At 48.9% G+C, this 25,643-nt stretch overlaps 1 protein-coding gene across 5 annotated transcripts in view; it reads right to left on the bottom strand.

Moving 5' to 3' along the window:
- The window catches only part of IPCEF1 (interaction protein for cytohesin exchange factors 1), a 686,360-nt gene that overhangs the window by 32,448 nt on the left and 628,269 nt on the right, over window positions 1–25,643 (bottom strand). The gene's annotated exons all lie outside the window — the stretch shown is intronic.

Genomic DNA, 25,643 nt, shown 5'->3' on the forward strand with positions numbered 1-25,643 from the left:
GCAGTCAACCACATACACTGCCTGCCTGCCTAATTCCTGCTATCATCACTGATTATATGCAGCTGGATTAGTCCTCAGAAGGGCTGTTAGTTCAGATGGATATTATAGATATACAGTTAGGTCCATATATATTTGGACAGAGACAACATTTTTCTAATTTTGGTTCTAGACATTACCACAATGAATTTTAAACAAAACAATTCAGATGCAGTTGAAGTTCAGACTTTCAGCTTTCATTTGAGGGTATCCACATTAAAATTGGATGAAGGGTTTAGGAGTTTCAGCTCTTTAACATGTGCTACCCTGTTTTTAAAGGGACCAAAAGTAATTGGACAGATTAAATAATTGTAAATAAAATGTTCATTTCTAGTACTTGGTTGAAAACCCTTTGTTGGCAATGACTGCCTGAAGTCTTGAACTCATGGACATCAACAGACGCTGGGTTTCCTCCTTTTCGATGCTCTGCCTGGCCTTCACTGCGGTGGTTTTCAGTTGCTGTTTGTTTGTGGGCCTTTCTGTCTGAAGTTTAGTCTTTAACAAGTGAAATGCATGCTCAATTGAGATCAGGTGACTGACTTGGCCATTCAAGAATATTTCACTTCTTTGCTTTAATAAACTTCTGGATTGCTTTGGCTTTATGTTTTGGGTCATTGTCCATCTGTAGTATGAAACGACGACCAATCAGTTTGGCTGCATTTGGCTAGATCTGAGCACACAGTATGGCTCTGAATACATCAGAATTCATTCGGCTGCTTCTGTCCTGTGTCACATCATCAATACACACTAGTGATGCAGTGCCACTGGCAGCCATGCATGCTCAAGCCATCACACTGCCTCCGCCATGTTTTACAGATGATGTGGTATGCTTTGGATCATGAGCTGTACCACGCCTTCGCCATACTTTTCTCTTTCCATCATTCTGGTAGAGGTTGATCTTGGTTTCATCTTCCGGAACTGTGCTGGCTTTTTTAGATGTTTTTTTAGCAAAGTCCAGTCTAGCCTTTTTATTCTTGATGCTTATGAGTGGCTTGCACCATGCAGTGAACTCTCTGTATTGTGAAGGGGTTTCTCTTCACCATGGAGATTATTCTGCGATCATCCACCACTGTTGTCTTCCGTGGGCGCCCATGTCTTTTTGCATTGATGAGTTCACCAGTGCTTGCTTTCTTTCTCAGGATGTACCAAACTGTAGATTTTGCCACTCCTAATATTGTAGCAATTTCTCAGATGGGTTTTTTCTGTTTTTGCAGCTTAAGGATGGCTTGTTTCACCTGCATGGAGAGCTCCTTTGACCGCATGTTTAATTCACAGCAAAACCTTCCAAATGCAAGCACCACACCTCAAATCAACTCCAGGCCTTTTATCTGCTTAATTGAGAATGACATAACGAAGGGATTGCCCACACGTGTCCATGAAATAGCCTTGGAGTCAATTGTCCAATTACTTTTGGTCCCTTTAAAAACAGGGTGGCACATGTTAAGGAGCTGAAACTCCTAAACCCTTCATCCAATTTCAATATGGATACCCTCAAATGAAAGCCAAAAGTCTGATCTTCAACTGCATCCAAATTGTTTTGTTTAAAATTCATTCTGGTAATGTCTAGAACCAAAATTAGAAAAATGTTGTCTCTGTCCAAATATATATGGACCTAACTGTATGTTATGGAATACCTATACTAACTCTAAACAAGCAAATCTCTCCCTGACGCATCAGCACCTCTCACTACTCTGCCTGATTCCGGGGTAGACTGTGACGAGCATGGTGGTGCCCTGTCTTATATACACATGATGATGCTGTGCGGCCAGCCAATCACTGTAATGCCACAACCAACATAGCTACAGCATTACAGTGTATGGCAGGCAATCCCTACATGTTCATTGGCTCTCTAAACAGGGCCAAACATGCAGGGAGGGGACCGAGCTCCCGCCCGAGCAACCAGGAAATACTCGCAGAGCGCCGAGCATCTCGAGCAGTGAGATGCTCGGGCGAGTACTGCGCAGTGGCGAGCACGTTCGCTCATCACTAATTATGAACTCTCCTGAAGCAGAAGCCAGGGCCCACCGGAGGAGTCTCCGGTTCTTTGATGGGCCCGTCCAACCCTGCCAAGAAGCAGCCCTGGCTAAGAAAAGTGTGTGTGAAGGTTCCCGGACACTCTATGGCTACTTTTTTTTTACTGTGGACTGGCTCTAGGAATCCATAAGATTGCAATCTATTAGGTAACTTCACTGGTTCCCAATTGCCTAGCGTATTCGGTTCAAACAACTAACACTGACCTACAATGCCATTCATAACCTTTCTCCTCCGTGTATCTCTTAACTAATCTCCCAATATATTCCCTTACGTAATCTCTGGTCCTCCCTCCCAAGACCTCCTTCTCTCCTCCACAGTTATTCCTCACCCAATCGCCTCCAAGACTTCTCCCAAATTTGCCCCATCCTCTGGAATTCTGTGCCTCAACACATCCGATTAGCCATTCGGATCCTTCAAACAGAACCTGAAAACCCATCTCTTCAAGACAGCCTACAGCCTGCCATTACCTTGCTGTCATCTGAACACCACCGGAGCTACCGCAACCCCACAACCTACTGTCTCTTTCCCCACCATCCTTGGCAAAGCCCAATTCTGTTCTCCCTCTGATATCTAACAATAACAAATAGGTCATGCTGGAGAAACTTGCACTTATTGCAACTCACTGTTTTCAGCTTCTTTGTGAGAAAGTAATGTTTGGGCAACCAGTCTACCAAACAAAATTCCTGAGATATGGAAATTGTGGATAGCTTCACTTTTGGTACTGGGTGCTAATACCAAACCGTGGCGCGCCATTCACTGGATATTCCTGGCTGGTTGGAGACTAGCTCATTCTCACAGAAAAGAACCAGCAAGCTAAGGAGATGGTGGCCTCTATCATGAAGGAGTTAGCTCGTTGTCTAGGGGACTGACCACTGCTACTGTGTACCTGGTGAACATTGTGTTGAAGCTTGCGAGGATTAAGAGGTTACATTGGCAAGTCCAGTTTTTATACTAAAGATCCTGCTGTTTTTATAGTTTTAAGTGAACACACAGAGACCGTGGTTTCTGCAGCAGCGCATTCAGGCCGGGATAGTGGCGGAGAAATTGCTGTATCATTAGGTTGAGGATGCGAGCCATGCAAGACACGTGTGTGAGGTTGTGCCGACGTAGGGCTGCCACCAGGTTTGCACCATTATCGCACACGGCCTTCCCTTGCTCCAGGTTCACTGGAGACAGCCATTGCTCAAACTCGGCCTGGAGAGCTGTCCACAACTCTTCAGTTATATGACTGATTTCCAAGGCATATTAATTTGAACACTGTCTGATTGCTGTGAGCCCTGGCTGTGCAGTACCAAGGTGGGGGGATTCTATCTGGACTGTTGGAACAAGTGTCTCATTAAGGCAGAGGTTGAGGGTGGAGGTGGAGGATGCAGAGGCACTGGAGGAAGTGTTAGATAAAGAGGTTTGTCCCGCAAGCCTTGAGGATTCCAACACTTGCTGTCTAGTGACACCTCGGTGTCTAGTAGTTTAGTTTTTCAACCCCTGTTGTATATTAGTTTAGTTCTCCATGTTCCGGTGTGTATTTGTTTCGTTCTCCAACCCATTCATGCCCACCCACAGGAGTTAATGTCTGGAGACGAGGGTTTGGATTCTGCTCAGACCCTACTTCGTCCGGCCCGGATCAACTGAAAAACATTTTGGGCATTGCTACACATGCTTTCCACCTCTTGAGTCTGTGAAGCTTTTTATCAGACCTCTGATGCCCCGGAATAGAATGTATGAACAGCTCTGCAGACTCGCCCATCTGTGGTTCCCCACAGTCAGTTGGGCGGTTGGATAGTTGTGACGCGGGTAAAAGCAAGGGTAATTGGGGTGCCACCTCTGAGGACTGTACTGTGTGTGATATTAAGGTGGAGGAAGAGGAGCAGAGGTCACCTGATGCAGCACTTGTCATCCACTGGAGCCCATGTTCTTTCTGGCTGTCATCTACAAAACGTAGCACTGTCTCTGCATCACTGACTTGGCCCTAACTTGGATCTCTTCATACTTAACCGACCGGACATTCAGTGTCTCCCACTCACACACCACCTCCTCATCTTGCCCCGTTTGTGTCGGTGTCCCACAAAATTCAGTTCTAGGACCCCTGCTCTTCTCCATCTACACCTTAGGCCTGGGACAGCTCGTAGAGTCTCACAGCTTTCAGTATTACCTCTATGTTGATGACACACTGATGGACCTAATATAACCTCCTTATTAACCAGAATCCCAAAATGTGTGTCCACTATTTCTGCTTTCTTCTCTGCTAGATTTGTAAAACTTAACATGGATAAAATCTAATTCATCATCTTTTCACCATCTCATTCACCCCCCATCTAACCTATCCATCAAAGTCAATGGCTGCCCACTCTGATTTGTCATTCAAACGTCAGATACATGCCTTTTCCACTTGCTGACGACTCCAACTCCAAAATATCTCCGGTATCTGCACATTCCTCAACCATGAATCTACAAAGACACCAGTGTACGTCCTCATCCTCTCCCGCCTCGACTACTGCAAGCTCCTGCTCTGTGGCCTCCCTTCTACCACTCTTGCACTCCTCCAATCTATTCTAAACTGTGCTGGCCGACTAATCCACCTGTCACCTTGCTATTCCCCGGCTTCTCCCCCCTCTCTGTCAATCCCGGTGCAGACTCCCCATTGCCCAGAGACTCCAGTTGAAAAGCCTAACTTTGGCATACCAAGCAATCTAAAATCTGTCTCCTCCATACATGTGTGACCTAGTCTCCGTGTACTTACCTGCAAGCAACCTCCCATCCTTCCAAGATCTCCTTCTCTACTTTCCTCTTATCTCTTCTTGCCACAATCGCATACAAGATTTGTCTTATTCATCTCCCCTACTGTATAACTCTCTACCCCAACACATCAGACTCTCACCTACCGTGGAAACATGGAAAAGGAAGCTGAAGACCCACTTCTTCTGACAAGCGTACAATCTGCGGTAACCCTCGCTCCAGCATACCGCTGTACGACCAGCTGTACCCTGACCTACTGTTTCCTCACCCATCCCTTGTAGATTGCTTTTGGGCCCTCGCGGGCAGGGTCATCTCTCCTCTTGTAGCAGTCGGTGACCCCTTTTCACATGTAAAGCACCATGGATTAGAATACTTGTTCTCTGGGTCAACTGATGGCACTTTCCTGGTGTCTGCCCCTAATTTGATGTGTTTTGGCAGCTTTTGGGCCCATTTGAAGGTGTTGGGTATGCGTTTGTTTTTGCCCCCCTTTGAATCCAATGGCATTCAGCAATGTTCGGCGAATATGCGATGAATAAATCAGCGAATATTGCAAATTCTAAGATCGTAATCCGAACTGAACATTGAAACATTCTCTCATCTCTAATGTCCACAAGAAGCTTTCCCAGAACGATTTTGGCTTACTCACATACATCTTAGCAAACTGCAGTCTAGCTTTTTTATGTCTGTGTCAGCAGTGGGGTCCTCCTGGGTCTTCTACAATAGCATTTCATTTCATTCAAATGTCGACAGATAGTTCGCTGTGACACAGATGCACCCTGAGACAGCTTGAATTTCTTTGGAACTTGATTGAGGCTGCTTATCCACCATCTGAACTACCCTGTGTTGCAACCTATCATCAATTTTTTGTCTGTCGTCTGTGTCCAGGGAGATTAGCTAAAGATTAGCTACAGTGCTCTGGGTTGTAAACTTCACCCAGTCCTTCTCAGCCATTATTCACACAGGACGTCACTATGACGCAGGGTAAGGTTTTAATATTTGTGGTTAGTAAAGTTGTGAGGAATGTCTATTTCTTACACATTCCTCCCATGTAATAAAGCTGTCAAACAGTCGCAAATCATGCACACGGGAGCGATTTAACCTTATCACCGAGCAGCTATAAATACCCGGAGCTCGGCCCAAGCATACTTGGACAGAACATACTCGCTCAACCCTACTAAGTACCCAATTCTATTTATATGTGTGGCACCCCAGGGGTCTGGTTTTCCACAGTAATGTAATGTTATGTCTGAGAGCAGGTGGGAGGTCCTTTGGTCAGGGATCCTGTGCATGCCACACCTCCTGCCCAGTCTTGGGAGGGGAAGAACTTCCCCTGTATAAACCCGGGGCTGAGGCAGGGTGAGTGAGACAAGGAGAGTGGAGACAAGAAGCAGCATAAGAAACAGCAGTTACAAGGAGTCAGGGGCTGGCAGCTGCAGAGTTCGCCCTGACTAAGAAGACTTTTTACCGGACCCGGAGTCCGAGGCTGTGGGGACTAATTCCTGCCCAGCAGCAGAATCCGTCAGGCAGGGGATTTCAGGTCCTCTGGCCCAGAAGCCCGAAGGCACGGTCACACGCGTGGGACCAGCACCGCCATCGTGGAGCGGAAGCCATTAGAAGGCCCCGAGTCACCGGCCATACGGGTGAGCACCACACGGTACACTCAGGGACGTGGGCTACTTACATCAGCTCCTAGCAAGGTAGCCAGAAGAGTACAGTCAGTTTGGGAGGCCTACAACTACGCCTGGCCAGGGGAGATCCCATCTGCTCAAGGACTGACCAGGCCCCATCCGCTAGCAAGTACTCCGGGAGGGTCTTTTGTTGTTACCAGTAAAGACCCTGAACTACACCGTACCGTCTCTGAGTGGTTCCTGCTACCCCCATCATCCACGTCGGCTGCCCTGAGGCCATACCCCTCCCGTTGGGGGTTATACTATCACGCTGCACAATCCCACCATCGGCCTCAGCGGTCTGCCCTGCAGCAGCAGCCCCCTGGCTGCACTCAACGGGTGGCGTAGTCATCAACCATTTACTACTAATGGACTGCCGTCTAGTTTGACTCCCTGGGCACGGACCGGGTCACCGCCACGAGACTACAACCCTCCACAGATCCGGCTCCGGGTAAGCTCCCGCATGCGCAGCGCAGCGCGACACAGGCCCAGGGGCGCGTCAAATTTGGCGTAGTCGGCAGGATTTCGTGCCCGCAACCACCGGGTACTGCGTGCCTGAAAAGCAAAGACTGTTCAAACTTACCAGTGGTGAAGATTCCCGCTATCCGTGGAGGTTTCCCGCCATCCGGCGCCATCTTCGACCTTCTTCCCGCCATCCGTGGAGTTTTCCCGCCATTGGACGCCATCTTGAGGACGCCGCGCGGGAAGAAGAGGGGCGTGGACTCCGAAAGCGCGCGAGAACTGAAGCCCCGCCTCACGTCCGGACGTTGCGTAAGGTCCTGGAAGGAGCCCAGCAGACGCCGACGTCACAGGAGCGCGACGGAAGGTCCTCAACCCTGACGATCCACTGCGGAGCCGCGGCCTACGGAAGAGGATCATCGCAAGGTAGGCCACGGTCCACTAGGGGGGAGGAAGATGTCGGATACGGAGGAGAGCTTCACTGCCTCAACCCCCGCCAGCGCTACCGCTGCTGCAGTTATGCCCTTCACCATGCCCTATATCCCGGGAGCAGCTTGGCTACCCCAGTACTCAGGGGAGTCACATACCCTGCATGACTTTAGAGAAAAGCTGGATAGCCTCTTCCAGGTGTACCCCCTCACAGAAGAGCAAAAAGTGAGCATCCTGGTGGCCCAACTAACCGGGGCAGCCAAAAGAGAAGTAAAATCTTGGCCACCTGGGAGGAGGACTGTCGCAGAGATACTAACCCGGCTGAGGGACACCTTCGATACCCGCACCTCAGCCGAGATCAAGCTTAGATTCTACGGGTGCAAGCAGCGAGCGCATGAGAGTATAAGGGACTATGCACTAAACCTACAAGAGGCCCTGAGGGCCATAAAGCAGACCGACCCTGATGGGGTGGGAAACGAGGACAGGCTGTTGACTGAACAATTTATAGAGGGTTTATATTGCAATGCCCACCGAACCCAGTTGCGGGCAATGGCCTTACAGGATCCCCATCTGGACTTTGCACAGTTCAAGGATAGAGCTATCCGGGTGCTCCGAGAACCAGCACCGGGTGGCGTTGTGACCCACAGGCGCCCAGCTATCACTTACCACCAGGAGGCGGCGCCCTTGTCGACAGGGCCTGTGGGAGCTCATGCGCAGGCTTTGGACAATGACCCGGCTCCAGACCTACACCATCAGGTCCAAGAGCTAGTTAAGAGCGTTGCTGCGCTAACCCGAACTGTGCAGTCTTTACAGGTTTCCACCCCAGGGAAGATCCAGCTGGCATCCGGACCGGAGGACATCCCGTGGCGTCGACCAAGGAGGACCCCACCGGCCAGAGGAAGACCCAGTGACCGATACAGCGAGGACGGACGACCCATCTGCCGCCGCTGCAATCAACCCGGACATATGGAAAGGTACTGTTCTTTAAACGGGCACAACCTGGGGTAGAGGGCCAACCCCCAGGAAAAAGATCACCAGGCCCATCGAACTGGCGCGACAGATATGTGGGAGGACGTCCAGTCTTGCCTGTGGTACTGGATGGCATTCCCATGAGTGCCCTACTGGACACCGGGTCACAGGTCACCACCATCCCGTACGTGCTCTTCAAGCAGTACTGGAATGACTCGGATATTACCCGCTACCCCGACGACGACTTGAGTATCATCGCCAGCAATGGCCAGCCCGTGCCACAGATCGGATTTAAAGAGGTGACCCTCAAAATCGGTAGAGTCGAACTGGCCGCACAGGGACTGATCATTGTAGATATTGATAAACATGAGAGTCACCCAAAAATAACTCTAGGAACTAACGTAATTGAAAATTGTCTTGCAGAGGTGATTTTCCTTTTACAGCAGGTTGCCAAGAACGCCAGCTCCGGCGAGCAGCGGGTGCTCCAGAAAGAGATCCGGGCACTGATGCAACGGCAACAAGTGGAACTCTCCGGCGGTGAGATTGGTAGCGTAAGAATGTGTGACCCTTTTCCTATTGCCATGCCCCCAAAAAGTGAAATGATGATTTGGTGCCGGGCAGCTATTGGTCTGAGAGGTAGAGATTACCAGGCAATGGTAGAACCAGTTTACTCAGACAGTAGGCCCACCATTTTGACAGCACGGGGGGTGGTCAATGTACGCCATGGGAGGGTGCCCGTTCGCATAATAAATATCGGGGAGAGGGAAGTGTACCTGCCCCGGTATGCCACGCTAGCCAAATTATATACCACTAATCAAAATTCTATACAATCTGTGGAACCCTTGCCTCCATCTCACCCGGAGGAAGGTAACGGCTCTAAGAAAGACATGGAGGACTGGTGTCAGCAACTACATCTGGGTACTGACTCCACTCCCTCACATCAGAAACAAGGAGTCTATCGGGTGGTTCAAGAGTATGAGAGAGTGTTTAGTAAACACCCGTTAGACTTCGGGCGAGTCAAGGGGGTAGAACACCGCATCCCCACGGGAGATCATCCTCCCATAAAAGAGAGGTATCGACCCGTACCCCCTGCACATTACCAACACGCCAAGGGGATGCTTAGAGACATGAAGGAGGCTGGGGTAATCCGGGATAGCTGTAGCCCCTGGGCAGCCCCACTAGTTTTAGTCAAAAAGAAAGACAACACCATGAGGATGTGTGTAGATTACCGGAAAATCAACCGTATCACACACAAGGATGCGTACCCCTTACCAAGGATAGAGGAGTCATTGGCTGCTTTAAGATCTGCTAACTTCTTCTCTACCTTGGATCTCACTAGCGGGTACTGGCAGGTTCCTGTAGCAGAGGCGGACCGGGAGAAGACCGCATTCACCACCCCGATGGGACTTAGCGAGTTCACCTGCATGCCGTTCGGACTCTGCAACGCCCCAGGAACCTTCCAACGATTAATGGAGTGCTGTCTGGGCCACAGAAACTTCGAGACGGTTCTGTTGTACCTGGACGATGTCATCGTATACTCCAAAACTTATGAGGACCACCTGAAACACCTGGCGGAGGTGTTCGAAGCTCTGGCGAGTTACGGCCTAAAGGTGAAACCCTCCAAGTGTCACCTCCTGAAACCAAAGGTGCAATACCTGGGACACGTGGTGAGCGCTGACGGAGTGGCTCCCGACCCCGATAAGATCACCGCAATTAAGGGATGGCCAAGCCCCTCCAGCGTAAAAGAAGTGCGGCAGTTCCTAGGGTTGGTAGGCTACTACCGAAGGTTTATTCCCGGTTTCACCAAAAAGGCAGCACCTATGCAGGACCTCCTGATAGGCCAGTCCCGGAAGGCCAAGAACCAGAAGCCGCCCTTCAAATGGGAAAAGCTAGAAGAAGAGTCCTTCCGCCAGCTGAAGATGGCCCTCACGGGGGATGAAATCTTGGCGTACCCGGACTATAGCCAGCCCTTCATCCTCTACACCGACGCCAGTAACATCGGGCTAGGAGCCGTACTGTCCCAGATTCAGCAGGGGAGAGAACGAGTAATCTCCTATGCCAGCCGAAAACTGCGACCCACCGAAAGGAACCCCGAAAATTACAGCTCATTTAAGCTAGAGTTCCTGGCCGTGGTATGGGCAGTCACCGAGCGCTTTAGGCATTACCTCGCTTCTTCCCGGTTCACCGTATACACGGATAACAACCCGTTGACACACCTGGACACGGCAAGACTCGGTGCCCTGGAGCAGAGGTGGATGGCCCGTCTGTCCAACTACGAGTTCACAATCAAATACCGGGCAGGACGCTCCAATACTAACGCGGACGCCCTGTCCAGGATGCCCAACCTGCCGGACGAAGGAGAAGATCCGGAGGGACTGGAAGAAGTTGAACTCCCTGCGTTCCACCGTCATGGGACTATCCAGTATTCCCACCGGGTAAGGGGTAAGCAGGCTGCTATGTTGAACCCCTTACCCCACTACAACTGGGCGGAAACGCAAGACAGCGACCCTGCCGTCCGACTGGTGAAGGAGATGCTGACTCGGCCGGAGGCTCGCCTTGAACCAGACGCTCCGGAGGAAGCCAAACAACTATGGGCGGAGAAGAGTCGACTATTCCTTTACAAGGGGAAGTTGTGCCGCAGAATGGTCAACTCCCGGACGCATGAACTACTCTGGCAAGTAGTGGTGCCCCGAAGAGACGCAGCCATGGTGATGGAGGCATACCACGACGGAGCTGGACACTTCGGGTGGAAAAAGCTGGAGTTCCTGCTGCGCGAGCGGTTCCACTGGGTAGGCATGAGGGGAACCATCGAGAAGTGGTGCAGAGACTGTGGCCCGTGCAATCTGAGAAGGAAGGACCGGGCCAGCCAGAAGACTCCCCTGCAGTCCATCGTCACCCGGCAACCGTTGGAACTGGTAGCCTTGGATCATGTAAAACTGACCCCAAGCAGAAGTGGCTACGTCTACGCGTTAACCATCGTGGATCATTACTCCCGGTTCTTGGTTGTCGTCCCCGTCAAGGACTTAACGGCTCAAACAGCAGCTAGGGCCTTCCAGCAGCACTTCTGCCGTCCACACGGGTACCCGGACCAAGTGCTGACGGACCAGGGACCTGCCTTTGAAGCGGAGGTCTTCCAGGAATTCTGCAATCTGTATGGCTGCCGGAAGATAAGGACGACACCCTACCATCCGCAAACTAATGGACTTTGTGAAAAAATGAACCAGGTGGTAATGGATCTTCTAAAAACATTGCCCCTGGAAGAACGCAGTCTGTGGCCTGAGAAGTTGCCCGATCTGGTGGACCTATACAACCACATCCCGGTAGGTTCCACCAACTGTACCCCGGCTTACCTAATGAGGGCGAGACCTGGTAAGTTACCTGTTGACCTGGAAATGGGAGTCCTGACACCTGAGGACACTTCACCAGAAACAGACTGGGACACAGAGAGGCAGCAGCAGTACCGGAGAGTACAGGAGAGCGTGGAGCGAAGTCTCTGTCAGGCTAGGGAAAGACAAGAGAAGACTTACAACCAGTATGCTCCCGCTGTTCCCCTGGTACCCGGAGAGCAGGTCTTGAAGAGGAAAAGACGGCTCCACAAGTTGGATGACCAGTGGGAGAAGGACCCGTACACCGTACTGCCCTCAAGCCACGAGAACCCGAAGGTCTGTACCATCAGTAAAGACGGAGGGGAAACCACAGCCATTGTATCCCGGGACCACCTGAAGAAGTGTCCCGAACAACTGAGGAACCCTGAAGAGGAACAAGAAGACCATCGACCCGTGGGAGAAAGGGAAGATATGGTTAGTACCGTGCTCGGGGACTTCCCTCGGTCTTGGACTCAAGTCAATGGTGCAGTTGTGGTACCCCTACTCACCTTCCTCCAACCATCATCCCAAGAACCTACGGAGCAACGGGTAGAGCTGGAAGAACAGCCGGTCCAGGAGGCAGAAGACTCCACACGAGTAGAACAGGAGAATCAACCCTCTGCTTATAGTGAGCCTGCCGTACCCCTAGTGAGACAAAGAGCCGGTAGACAGCTGCCCAGTTTACCCTTGACAGCTCCTACACCCTGTAGTTCAGGGCCAGACAGTCAGCTCCGTAGGTCCACTAGGGCCACTAGAGGCCAGTTACCCGCACGCTGGAGAATTTGAAGTGTAAAAATAGTTTTATTTATGTTTATCTGTGTATTGTTGCTTGTGTATAATTTTGTGTTTCCAGTTGTTTTTAGGAAACCTTGGTGGATTTACCGGGAATCCTTGTATATAGTTGGAGCGTAACCCAGGATGGACTAGAGACTGTTAAGGACTCGGGGTAGGACAGACCCCTACCTGGTTACGTCTCCCTGTGTTGGTGAAATGGACACCTTTGCTTTTCTTCAAAGACTGCATCCGGTTGCGGACACGCCGTAACCATCTTATGTGTTTTTCTTATAGTATTGTTATTGTTATACTTTGTTATGTTTTTCTAAATGTGTTTAGTCCCGGAGTACTAAATTTCACTAGGGGGGAATGTGGCACCCCAGGGGTCTGGTTTTCCACAGTAATGTAATGTTATGTCTGAGAGCAGGTGGGAGGTCCTTTGGTCAGGGATCCTGTGCATGCCACACCTCCTGCCCAGTCTTGGGAGGGGAAGAACTTCCCCTGTATAAACCCGGGGCTGAGGCAGGGTGAGTGAGACAAGGAGAGTGGAGACAAGAAGCAGCATAAGAAACAGCAGTTACAAGGAGTCAGGGGCTGGCAGCTGCAGAGTTCGCCCTGACTAAGAAGACTTTTTACCGGACCCGGAGTCCGAGGCTGTGGGGACTAATTCCTGCCCAGCAGCAGAATCCGTCAGGCAGGGGATTTCAGGTCCTCTGGCCCAGAAGCCCGAAGGCACGGTCACACGCGTGGGACCAGCACCGCCATCGTGGAGCGGAAGCCATTAGAAGGCCCCGAGTCACCGGCCATACGGGTGAGCACCACACGGTACACTCAGGGACGTGGGCTACTTACATCAGCTCCTAGCAAGGTAGCCAGAAGAGTACAGTCAGTTTGGGAGGCCTACAACTACGCCTGGCCAGGGGAGATCCCATCTGCTCAAGGACTGACCAGGCCCCATCCGCTAGCAAGTACTCCGGGAGGGTCTTTTGTTGTTACCAGTAAAGACCCTGAACTACACCGTACCGTCTCTGAGTGGTTCCTGCTACCCCCATCATCCACGTCGGCTGCCCTGAGGCCATACCCCTCCCGTTGGGGGTTATACTATCACGCTGCACAATCCCACCATCGGCCTCAGCGGTCTGCCCTGCAGCAGCAGCCCCCTGGCTGCACTCAACGGGTGGCGTAGTCATCAACCATTTACTACTAATGGACTGCCGTCTAGTTTGACTCCCTGGGCACGGACCGGGTCACCGCCACGAGACTACAACCCTCCACAGATCCGGCTCCGGGTAAGCTCCCGCATGCGCAGCGCAGCGCGACACAGGCCCAGGGGCGCGTCATATGCACTATGCTTTTACTTATTTACCGCAGGGTATTTATTTATTTATTTTGTTTCTGTCTTGGGTTTTGTCTGTTTTTTAGCCAGTCTGAACATGCTTCTATTTTGCATGTATATCAACTTAACTCCAGTTCATTTCTTTTTAACAGATGCACCCTGAGCCTGCAGGGCAGCTTGAATTTATTTGGAACTTAATTGAGGCTGCTTATCCACCATCCGAACTATCCTGCATTGCAACCTTTCATCAATTTTTTTCTATCGTCCATGTCCAGGATGATTAGCTACAGTGCCACGGGTTATAAACTTCTTGATTTATGTTGTGGACAAAGGAACATCAATATCTCTAGAGATGGACTTGTAATCTTGAGATTGCTGATATTTTTCAACAATTGTGGTTCTCAAGTCCTCAGACAGTTATTTTACTCCTCTTTCTGTTCTCCATGCTTAGTGTGGCACACACAGACACACAATGCAGAGATTGCGTTAACTTCTCACCTTTTTATCTGGTTTCAGGTGTGATTTTCATATTTCCCACACCTGTTACTTGACACAGGTGAGTTTGAACAAGTGTGGCGCCCCTGAGGGTTCAGTCGCCACAGAGGTACTGCACCTCACCCAGAGGTGTTGTGTCTCCTTCTCTCAGGTAAGGAGGGAGTGCTGCCCGGAACCCCAACACCCACATTCAACACTACACTGCTCCAGGCCGGCTAGAAGGGCAAGATGCATGTGCACAGTGCTGAGCCCTGTTCCTGGCTGGAGTGGGGGAACCAAAGGTAGTAGGAAGCAGTTTAGGGGAGCACCATAGTAGTAGGTATTTAAAGGGAGGCCATCTTAGGGTGGCAGGTCAGAACAGATCAGGAGAGAGTGAAGATAGTCTGGGAGCAGAGTCTCCTTAGGAGCTCTGCCCCACGAGTAGGGCCTAGTGCTAGAGGCCCAGGAGAGGGAGCCCGTTAGGGATATATATATGGAGGGTGGAGCCAGGCAGCTCAGTGAGTAAATCAGTCAGAGAGTCTGAGAGCATGCTGACGCTGAGAGCAGCGAAGACGCAGCTCGTCTGCTGCTAAGTTCTGAGGGCCCCGAGTGTGGCCGACGGCAAGAGGAGAAAGGAGAGAGGAGTTAAGGGGGCAGAGAGCATCATAGGCTCACCCCGATATACAAACCGAACACCGGGTTCGCGCCTACAGGGTCCCTTTATACCCAGTAGGGATCACCGGCATTCCAGGAGGACTACAAGTCCCTGGCAGACCTGAAGCTAGACCCATTACAGGACCAGGAACCACAAGGTCCCAGCGTCCAGGGAGAGTGGTTGCCAACAGAAGGTCCTACTACCGAGCGACAGGTGAAGGAACAGCACGACACATAAGCTAGGCCCAGTTGCAGGGTGGCCAGGAGCATACAGAGAGGCAGATACGGACCAGGAGGCCTTATACCAGCTCACTGGGGAGAAGTCCTGAAGTGCACCCATCCTACTGAGTACCCTGGACCGTACCTGACATCCGCACCAGTAAAGGTATTGAAGCGAATCCCCTGTCTCTGTCCGTTACTCCTGCTGCGCTATCCGCCTGCACTACAAGTCCCAGCATCACCACCATCAAACTCCACACCGCCCCGGGGGCCCGCTCCACCTGTGGAGAGCAGAAACACCTCAGCTGCCATCCCATCACCTCCCAGAGGTCTGCAGCAGCGCTGGTAAACCTTACCAGGTACCACAGGTGGCGTTACAAACTATTTATTTTATTTTTCCTATCCAAGTTTCAATCCCCTTTTTTGGTTGACCGCCCTGGGCCACGGACCGGGCCAGCCACCGTGATATCCCCCCCAGCATCCATTTTCTGAAATGATTTCAAGGGTGCCAACACTTTCAGCCATAACTATATCAAAATGATGTTCGAAGTTGGAGGCACAATTGCTTATTTTGACAATTGGACACACTTTATTTTATAAAGATCACCAAAAATAGTGTTCCCAACTGTCTATAATTAAGAGAACTTTTGGCCCATGTCTCATAAAAATTGTTGCATTCATGATGTGATAAATCGGCACCGCACCACCCACCACCCCACCTGACATCACTATTATGTCAGATGAATCACGTGATACGAATCCTCACTTTGCACCAACATGACGTTCCGCACCCCTCGAGGACACATACGGTCAGACTGATACAGTTTTACACAGACACCCCCGGTTCACATGTGCCAACCCCAGTAGCACGGTAAATTAAACTGAGAAATCGAAGTGTGGATTAGTGGATTGAGAAAAGAGCAGCCCAAGGGTAAATTATGAATTTAATCTCCTTAAAGGAACGCTAGACAATACACTATATACACTATATACGGTTATACATTTATAATGGTCAGATATGCAAATACAATAGTGGTAGGAGAAAAGATACAAGCAGATGAATCATGTCAATTACCAGTGCCACAGCAGACTATGTGTGCGCTGGACCTCATGGGGGCCTGAGCTTCCAGCGGGTTCCTATGTCTTTCACAGCATGTTACTCAATGTGAACCCTCCCTGTTCGAAGTGGACCGCATGCATCAGATAGAGCGAGAGCCACATTACCTTACTCTAGCTCATGTCTCCCTTGGGTAATTCCCATCCTGCCCTCTGGGCTGAACCTTAGTCCCCTCCCCATGTCCCTGGCAGATAATATTCCAAAACTTCACATGGGTCATAACTCCTTAATGGACGGTCCTAGGGAGGCGCTTGTGGTGTCATCGGATCCAGCCTGGCCCCTGATACGCGTGGAGACTAAACACAGCTGTAATATCTGTTTCCTACTAGCTATTCTATGTATCTTTCTATACCTATGTGCTAGAATGGGTCGAGACCCAGGCGGACATTCGCCATGTCCTGGGGATATATACATGATGTACGACTAAAACGTATAGTATTTCCATAACTCAGTATGGAATTCCTATCTGTCTGAACAAAGCAGACCTCATAATTTGCACCCACAGCGGGTCTTACTGTAGGAGCTTGCATCTAGCTAGCTGGTGGGGGTTGAATTCGTTGTTTGAAGCTAGCCAGGTGTCTTGTTACAACTACACATGCCTACAGGATGATTATAAGCTGCCATTACATCCCCCATTCTTCACACCTCCCCCTTCTAGTGTTCCCCCGTGTACCCGTCCGCAACCTCTCTTTGTTGAGATAACCCATTGGCGTTAACATGGTCACAGCCCTTCTTGTGATGAATGGCGAAGTGGTACTGCTGGAGTGCATGGCTCCAGTGCAACAACCTCCCATTCATACCGGATACGGTGTGTAACCAGCTGAGAGGGTTGTGATCCGTTTCAATGGTGAATTGGCGCCCGTACAAGTATGGCTGCAAACACTGCAGGGTCCACACAGTTGCCAGACATTCCTTGTCGATTGTGGAGTAGGCCACCTCCCTCGACAGTAGCTTCCAGCTCAGGTACAAAACGGGGTGTTCTTGGCCAGTAGTGTCGACCTGGCTGAACACAGCACCGAGGCCAAAGTCACTGGCATCCGGTCTGTACTACAAACGGCCGTGTAAAGTTGGCTGCTTATAGTACCGGGAAGCTAGAAAGGGCGGTCTTCAGTGCCCGGAAGGCCGTCTCACAGTTGTTTGTCCTATCAACTGTGGTGGGCAGCATCTTCTTGGTGAGGTCCGTCAGGGGCTTCTCCAGGCTACTATAATGAGGTACTAACCTCCTATATAAACTGGCGGTGCCCAAGAAGGACATTGCCTGTTTTTTTTGTCCAGGGGATGGGCCAGGATGCGATGGTATCCACGTTCCAGGGCTCAGGCTTTAGAGCCCCCGCCCACCTGGTGTTCCAGGTAGTGGACCTCACTCATTCACAGCTGACACTTTTCCGGCTCAATGGTCAAGCCTGAATTGTGGATCCACCTGAGCACTTGCACCAGATGCTACAGGTGATCTTCCTAGGTAGGACTGAAGATGGCAATGTCATCTAGGTACGCGGCCACGTACCCTTCAAGTCCCTTGAACAGCGTGTTGACCATCCACTAAAAAGTGGCAGGGGCATTCTTCATGCCGAATGGCATCACTGTGGACTCTTACAGTCTGAATGGCGTGATAAATGCAGAGCATTTCTGTGCCTCACTGGTCAGGAGAATCTGCTGATATCACAGGCTCAGATCCATGATGGTCAGGAACGTGGCCCAGGCCAACTGATCAAGCAGGTCATCAATACACGGCATTGGGTACACGTCGGAGTCCGTGACAGAATTGAGCCCCCTGTAATGCATGCAGAAATGGGTTGTCCAGTCGTTCTTTGGGACGAGGACTACAGGCGTGACCCAAGCGCTTCTGGATGATTGGATGACACCCAGCTTCAGCATCTCGTCATTCTCCGAGTGCATGTGCTGCTGTTTCTCCAGGGAGACCCGATATGCTGAGCGCCGGATTAGGAGGTGTCCCAATGTCCACGTGATGGACAGCCAACTCTGTCCTTCTGGGATTGTTGCTGGACAAATCCTGGAAGGGGGGATAGGGTTGCCCACAGCTGGGACCATTGGTCCAACAAGAGCTGGTTGCAAACCTCCACATCCTCGATGGTCCATCGCCGCCCTAACCTGGGTGAGCATGTCTGGAAGGGTCTCTGCCTCTCCCTTCTCTGGCAGGTTGCATACAAGGAGGGTGCAGGACTCCCACTCATGGTGTACCTTCATCGTGTTCACGTGAAAGGCCTTCCCCGGGCATGGTCCAGGGTGACCAGGTATGTTACGGTGTTGAGCTGCTGTTGCACAAGGTACAGGCCCTCCCAGGCCACCTGAAGCTTTTCCTGGTGTACCGTGACCAGTACCCACACCTTTTGACCCACTTGGTAAGTCCTTTCATTCACATTCTGGTTGTACCATTGCTTCTGGTTGGCCTGGGTGCACGTCATATTATCCTGCACCAGCTGCGTCAAGGCTTGCATCTTGTCATGGAAGTGCATGACATACTCAACGACTGACGCTTCAGGGGTGGCTAAGTCCCCTTCCCAGCTCTCTTTCACCAGAGTCAATGGCACCCACACACATCGGCCATACAGGAGCTCAAAGGGTGAGAACCCCGTTAAGACCTGTGGAACCTTTTGGTAGGCAAAAAGCAGGTGTGGGAGATACCGCTCCCAGTCGCGCCTGTGGGAATTGACCAACATATTAAGCATCTGATTCAGGGTGTCATTGAATCATCATTCCACTATCACTATTCCAGTCATCTACATGCTGGAGCACACTTTGAATAGTCTGCAGGAGGAGATGGTAGTTCCCTAGGAAGAGGAGAAAGCAGAGGAGGATGCTGAAGGGCTAACAATGTCGCAAAGTTCTACAATGTCGTCACACAGTCGGGTGCCAAGGCAGGGTGTACTACAGCGATTGAGGGGGGCTCGTGTTACTAGACAAACTGTAAGTGAAGGTGCAGGAACTGAGGAACAAATGGAGGCAGACGAGGAGGAAGAGGTGATGAGCGAGCAGCAGTCAGGAGATAAAGAGGATAATGATCCCGTCTGTTGTCCTTGGTTGGTAGGAGGAGACGGAGGAAACAAGCATCAGCGTTATCCAGCCGCCAACACACCATGTGCTTGAAATGCATTGAAGAGCCCGACACATGAGTGTCTTCTTGCTGCACTATCTGCAACATGATCCCTGCATAGTTAGGATTCAAAATAGTGCTGACTACTGGGATGACACTCTGTTAGATCCACGTTATAAGAGTACATTTTGCCAGATGCTTCCCTCACAGGAAAGGAACCCGTGCACACTGGAGAATCGGAGTATGCTTTTAGACAACCTTAAGAGAGCTTTTCCCCAAGACAGCAGTGTGCATGGCAGCTCTAGACTTCCAATCTCAGGAACGTCAATTCATCAACGCAAAAACATTAGCAGCAGCAGCGTAAGTGGCATAAGCAATTTCTGTGAGTCCTTTCACACATTTTTTAGACCAGCTCCACCAGCACAACAGAGTACAAGTCTGACATATGTTGAATGACTGGAGAGGATGGTGCAGGAGTATCTCGAGTGCAATATCAATGCCATCAGGGAGGTTTTGGGCCCTTTACACTTTGGTCTTCAAAAACGGAAAAGTGACCTGAGCTGTCACGCCTTGCAGTTTTTATCATGCCCAACAGCCAGTAGAATTTGTCAGTGCTGCTGGTGGTGTCCTGATGGATAAGTGCATCCAGCTGTCCACTGAAAGTGTGGACAACCTAACTTTCATCAAGATGAACAAGTCATGGATATCCATGGACTTTTGCACCCCAATGGCAGACTGTGCATACTAGACGATGGTGTAGTTTTTAGTGTGCTGCATTTATCTTGCCTTATTGCAGTCTGTGATATGTTTGTCATGGCTTCTGTGCCTGCTGTTGCTGCTGCTGCTACTGATATTAACAATAATTTTTGGAGATGTGGAGACTCCTGATAGGATCTCCATCTGCTGTGTTGGCTTTAGTGGAAAGGGTGTCATTGCCCCACTATACTAGTTCTTCTCTAGTGAAATTGATGCCACTTTGGTGATGTCTGCCCCTAAAATTTGGAAATGTGGAGACTCCTGATTGGGTCTCCATCTGCTGCATTGGCTGTGGTGGAAGAGGTATCAGTCCCCATTATACTATTTATATTCCAGTGAAATTTATGCTACTTTGGTGGTGTCTGCCCCTAATTTTTGGAAATGTGGAAACTCATGGTTGTGTCTCCTTCATGTACAGTACAGACCAAAAGTTTGGACACACCTTCTCATTTAAAGATTTTTCTGTATTTTCATGACTTTTAAAATTGTACATTCACACTGAAGGCATCAAAACTATGAATTAACACATGTGGAATTATATACTTAACAAAAAAGTGTGAAAAAACTGAAAATATGTCTTATATTCTAGGTTCTTCAAAGTAGCCACCTTTTGCTTTGATGACTGCTTTGCACACTCTTGGCAATCTCTTGATGAGCTTCAAGAGGTAGTCACCGGAAATGGTTTTCACTTCACAGGTGTGCCCTGTCAGGTTTAATAAGTGGGATTTCTTGCCTTATAAATGGGGTTGGGACCATCAGTTGTGTTGTGCAGAAGTCTGGTGGATATTTGTATTATGGCAAGAAAAAAGCAGCTAAGTAAAGAAAAACGAGTGGCCATCATTACTTTAAGAAATGAAGGTCAGTCAGTCCGAAAAATTGGGTAAACTTTGAATGTGTCCCTAAGTGCAGTTGCAAAAACCATCAAGCGCTACAAAGAAACTGGCCCACATGAGGACCGCCCCATGAAAGGAAGACCAAGAGTCACCTCTGCTTCTGAGGATAAATTTATCCAAGTCACCAGCCTCAGAAATCTCAGGTTAACAGCAGCTCAGATTAGAGACCAGGTCAATGCCACACAGAGTTCTAGCAGCAGACACATCTCTACAACAACTGTTAAGAGGAGACTTTGTGCAGCAGACCTTCATGGTAAAATAGCTGCTAGGAAACCACTGCTAAGGACAGGCAACAAGCAGAAGAGACTTTTTGAAATGCTGCGGGTGAGTTTTGGGTACGTGGCCACGGTCAAGAGCCACTGCAGGTTTGACACTGCATGTTTATACAGCATCAAACCCGCAGTGTCCAGATGTTACAGCATAGTGGATGGGATCTCTAGAAATCCCACATCCACGATGTGTGCATCTGAGGCTGCGACTCACCTGTGGACACTGACATTCCCACATCTTTCAGGACCGCAGCATGTCAAATTCTCTTGCGGAGTCGCTAGTCTCCACAACAGAAATTTGACCACTAGAATGTATTAAATGCAATAAATCCGCATGGTTCAGTGAACACATGTGGATTTACCTGCATTCAATAGAATGCAACGTTTTGTTCGCAGCAAAAATTTGCATCCAAAGTGGTGCTACGTTTGAATTATGGGCACAAAGCCTAAAATAAAAAAAAAAAAATGGCGTTTGTTCCCGCTTCATTTTTATAACCAGCAGAGGGAAAGCTGACCACTGGGGGTTGATATTAGTAGCCCGGGAAGGGGCCATTAGCAAACAATGTTCCATGGCTATTAATATCAGCCCACAGCTGTTTGTTTAGCCATTACTGGCTAGATTAAAGGCAGATCCCAGAAAAAAATTGACGTGTGGTCCCCCTATAAAATCTAGCCAGCAAAGGCTAAACTAGGCAGCTCTGGTCTGATATTAATAGCCATGGAAGGGACCATGGATACTAGCCCTCTCCGCGGCTATTAATATCGCCCCTCAGCAGTCCCAGAAATGGCGCATCCATAAGATGCGCCAAATCTGGCACTTAGCCTCGCTCTTCCACACTGCCCTGTAGCGGTGGCAGTGGAGTAATGGGGTTGGGATTCACGTCAGCCTTGTATTGGTGGCTGATGTGAAGCCCAGGTTAGTAATGGAGGGCGTCTATAAGACGCCCCCATTACTAACTGCGTGGTTAAATGGTCGCCGCTTTTTCAATAAAAGACACGACCAGAATAAAGTATTTCAATGAAATAAAACACACACTGTTCTACATTTTTTTTTATTACATATCTCCGTGAAGCCCTCAATCTCCTGAAAAAACGTAAAAAAACAAACAACAATATTCCTCACCTACAGTACAGACCAAAAGTTTGGACACACCTTCTCATTTAAAGATTTTTCTGTATTTTCATGACTTTGAAAATTGTGCATTCACACTGAAGGCATCAAAACTATGAATTAACACATGTGGAATTATATACTTTACAAAAAAGTGTGAGACAACTGAAAACATGTCTTATATTCTAGGTTCTTCAAAGTAGCCACCTTTTGCTTTGATGACTGCTTTGCACATTCTTGGCATTCTCTTGATGAGCTTCAAGAGGTAGTCACCGGAAATGGTTTTCACTTCACAGGTGTGCCCTGTCAGGTTTAATAAGTGGGATTTCTTGCCTTATAAATGGGGTTGGGACCATCAGTTGTGTTGTGCAGAAGTCAGGTGGATACACAGCTGATAGTCCTACTGAATAGACTGTTAGAATTTGTATTATGGCAAGAAAAAAGCAGCTAAGTAAAGAAAAACAAGTGGCCATCGTTACTTTAAGAAATGAAGGTCAGTCAGTCTGAAAAATTGGGAAAACTTTGAAAGTGTCCCCAAGTGCAGTTGCAAAAACCATCAAGCGCTACAAAGAAACTGGCTCACATGAGGACTGCCCCAGGAAAGGAAGACCAAGAGTCACCTCTGCTTCTGAGGATAAGTTTATCCGAGTCACCAGCCTCAGAAATTGCAGGTTAACAGCAGCTCAGATTAGAGACCAGGTCAATGCCACACAGAATTCTAGCAGCAGACACATCTCTACAACAACTGTTAAGAGGAGACTTTGTACAGCAGGCCTTCATGGTAAAATAGCTGCTAGGAAACCACTGCTAAGGACAGGCAACAAGCAGAAGAGACAAGCTTGGGCTAAAGAACACAAGGAATGGACATTAGACCAGTAGAAATCTGTGCTTTGCTCTGATGAGTCCAAATTTGAGATCTTTGGTTCCAACCACCGTGTCTTTGTGCGACGCAGAAAAGGTGAACGGATGGACTCTACATGCCTGGTTCCCACCGTGAAGCATAGAGGAGGAGGTGTGATGGTGTGGGGGTGCTTTGCTGGTGACACTGTTGGGGATTTATTCAAAATTGAAGGCATACTGAACCAGCATGGCTACCACAGCATCTTGCAGTGGCATGCTATTCCATCCAGTTTGCGTTTAGTTGGACCATCAATTATTTTTCAACAGGACAATGACCCCAAACACACCTCCAGACTGTGTAAGGGCTATTTGACCAGGAAGGAGAGTGATGGGGTGCTACGCCAGATGACCTGGCCTCCACAGTCACCAGACCTGAACCCAATCGAGATGGTTTGGGGTGAGCTGGACCGCAGAGTGAAGGCAAAAGGGCCATCAAGTGCTAAGCATCTCTGGGAACTCCTTCAAGATTGTTGGAAGACCATTTCCGGTGACTACCTTTGAAGGTCATCAAGAGAATGCCAAGAGTGTGCAAAGCAGTCATCAAAGCAAAAGGTGGCTACTTTGAAGAACCTAGAATATAAGACATATTTTCAGTTGTTTCACACTTTTTTGTTAAGTATATAATTCCACATGTGTTAATTCATAGTTTTGATGCCTTCAGTGTGAATGTACAATTTTCAAAGTCATAAAAATACAGAAAAATCTTTAAATCAGGTGTGTCCAAACTTTTAGTCTGTACTGTACATCAACGACGTAGTCCACGATCACAACTGTCCCACGACGATCCATATCATTTCTACAGCTGTGACATCAGCTATTACTGATGTCACAGCTGTAGAATACAGCACTGTATACCGTGACCATCAGCTGATTGCTGCCGGCACTCATCACCTGATGGTCACACGACCATCAGGTGATCAGTGACGTCACCGCAGGTCCTGGAAGTACACTGCTGGGCACAAGCCCAAGCCCTGCAGTGTACTACGGGCTGCCGAGGAGTGAAGATCACCGACGAGGACCACCGGGGCTGCCGGACAGGTGAGTATGAAGGTTTTTTTTTTAATTTTTATTTTTTTATTCCTTTTTTAACAGCCGCGGGCACGCGGGCTGGGAAGAGCAGACTGCTGCTCCTCCCATCCACGCTGCTCTCGCTATTATCAGCCAGAGCAGCGGTTGGATGAGAGGAGTAGCAGTCTCCTCTCCCGACCTGAGTACCAGCCGAGGCGCGATTATGGCGCGATTTTGCACCTATTGATTTACATTGAAACGCAGCAAATCCGCATGTATAGATATTATAAATTTGCTGTGATTCAATGCAAGTCAATGGGTGCGAATTTGCCGCGGAATCGGGCCTGAATTGGTTGTGCTGCAGTTTGTGCTGCAATGACAATCCGCAGCGGAAATTTCCGCATCATGTGCACAGCACATACGAATTATCATTGCTCTACATGGCAGACCTATTACCAAGCGGTTTTAATGCGTTTCCGTGGTGGAAAATGCGCAGCGGAAACGCATTAAAACAGCCTCGTGTGAACTCAGCCTAAGAGTTAAAAATTCTCACTTCACCCCTAGATTAAATACTCAAAAGGTGTAGTTTCCAAAATTGGTCACTTGTGGGGGTTTTTGTTTTGGCATGTCAGGTGCTCTTCCAATGTTACATGGCATTCGTAATCTATTCCAGCCAAAATTGAGCTCCAGAATTCAGTTGGTGCTCTTTCCCTTCTGAGTACACAAGCAGTAGTCTTACGCCTCATTTGAGGTATAGGTGTGTTCTGTAGAAATTGCACAACATATTTTTGGGTCCATTTTATACTGTTACCCTCAAGAAAATGAAAAATTTGGGGCAAAACCAATATTGTTGCAGGAAAAATGTGTTTTTTATTTTCACGGCTCAACGTTAAAAAATTGTATGAAGGACCTGGGGGTTCAAGGTGCTCACCACACATATAGATACATTTCTTGAGGAATGTGGTTTCTAAAATGTAGTCACTTGTGGCAGGTTTCCATTGTTTAGGCACATCAGGGACTCTGCAAACACGACATGGAGTGTGCTATCAATTTTAGACAATTTTGCGTTCCAAAAGTCCAAAAGTCAAATGGTGCTCCTTCCATTCTCAGCCCTGCAGTGCCTCCAAACCGTAGTGTGTATTTTCTTTCAAATAAGCCCCTCAAAATCATGTTAAATGTGATAAAAAATTGATTTTGTAAATTTTGTTGGAACAATAAGAAATTGCTGATCAACTTTTAGCCCTTCTAACTTCCTACCAAAAATAATTATGTTTCAAAAATGATGCTGATGTAAATTAGACATGTGGTAAATTTTATTTAATAAATATTTTGTGTGATGTAACTATCTGCTTTAAGAACATAAAAATAAAAGTTTGAAAAATGCAACA

This window comes from Phyllobates terribilis, unplaced genomic scaffold (genome assembly GCF_046119375.1).
Source record: "Phyllobates terribilis strain yellow unplaced genomic scaffold, ASM4611937v1 Scaffold_3__8_contigs__length_932513732, whole genome shotgun sequence".
NCBI classification, from domain to species: domain Eukaryota; kingdom Metazoa; phylum Chordata; class Amphibia; order Anura; family Dendrobatidae; genus Phyllobates; species Phyllobates terribilis.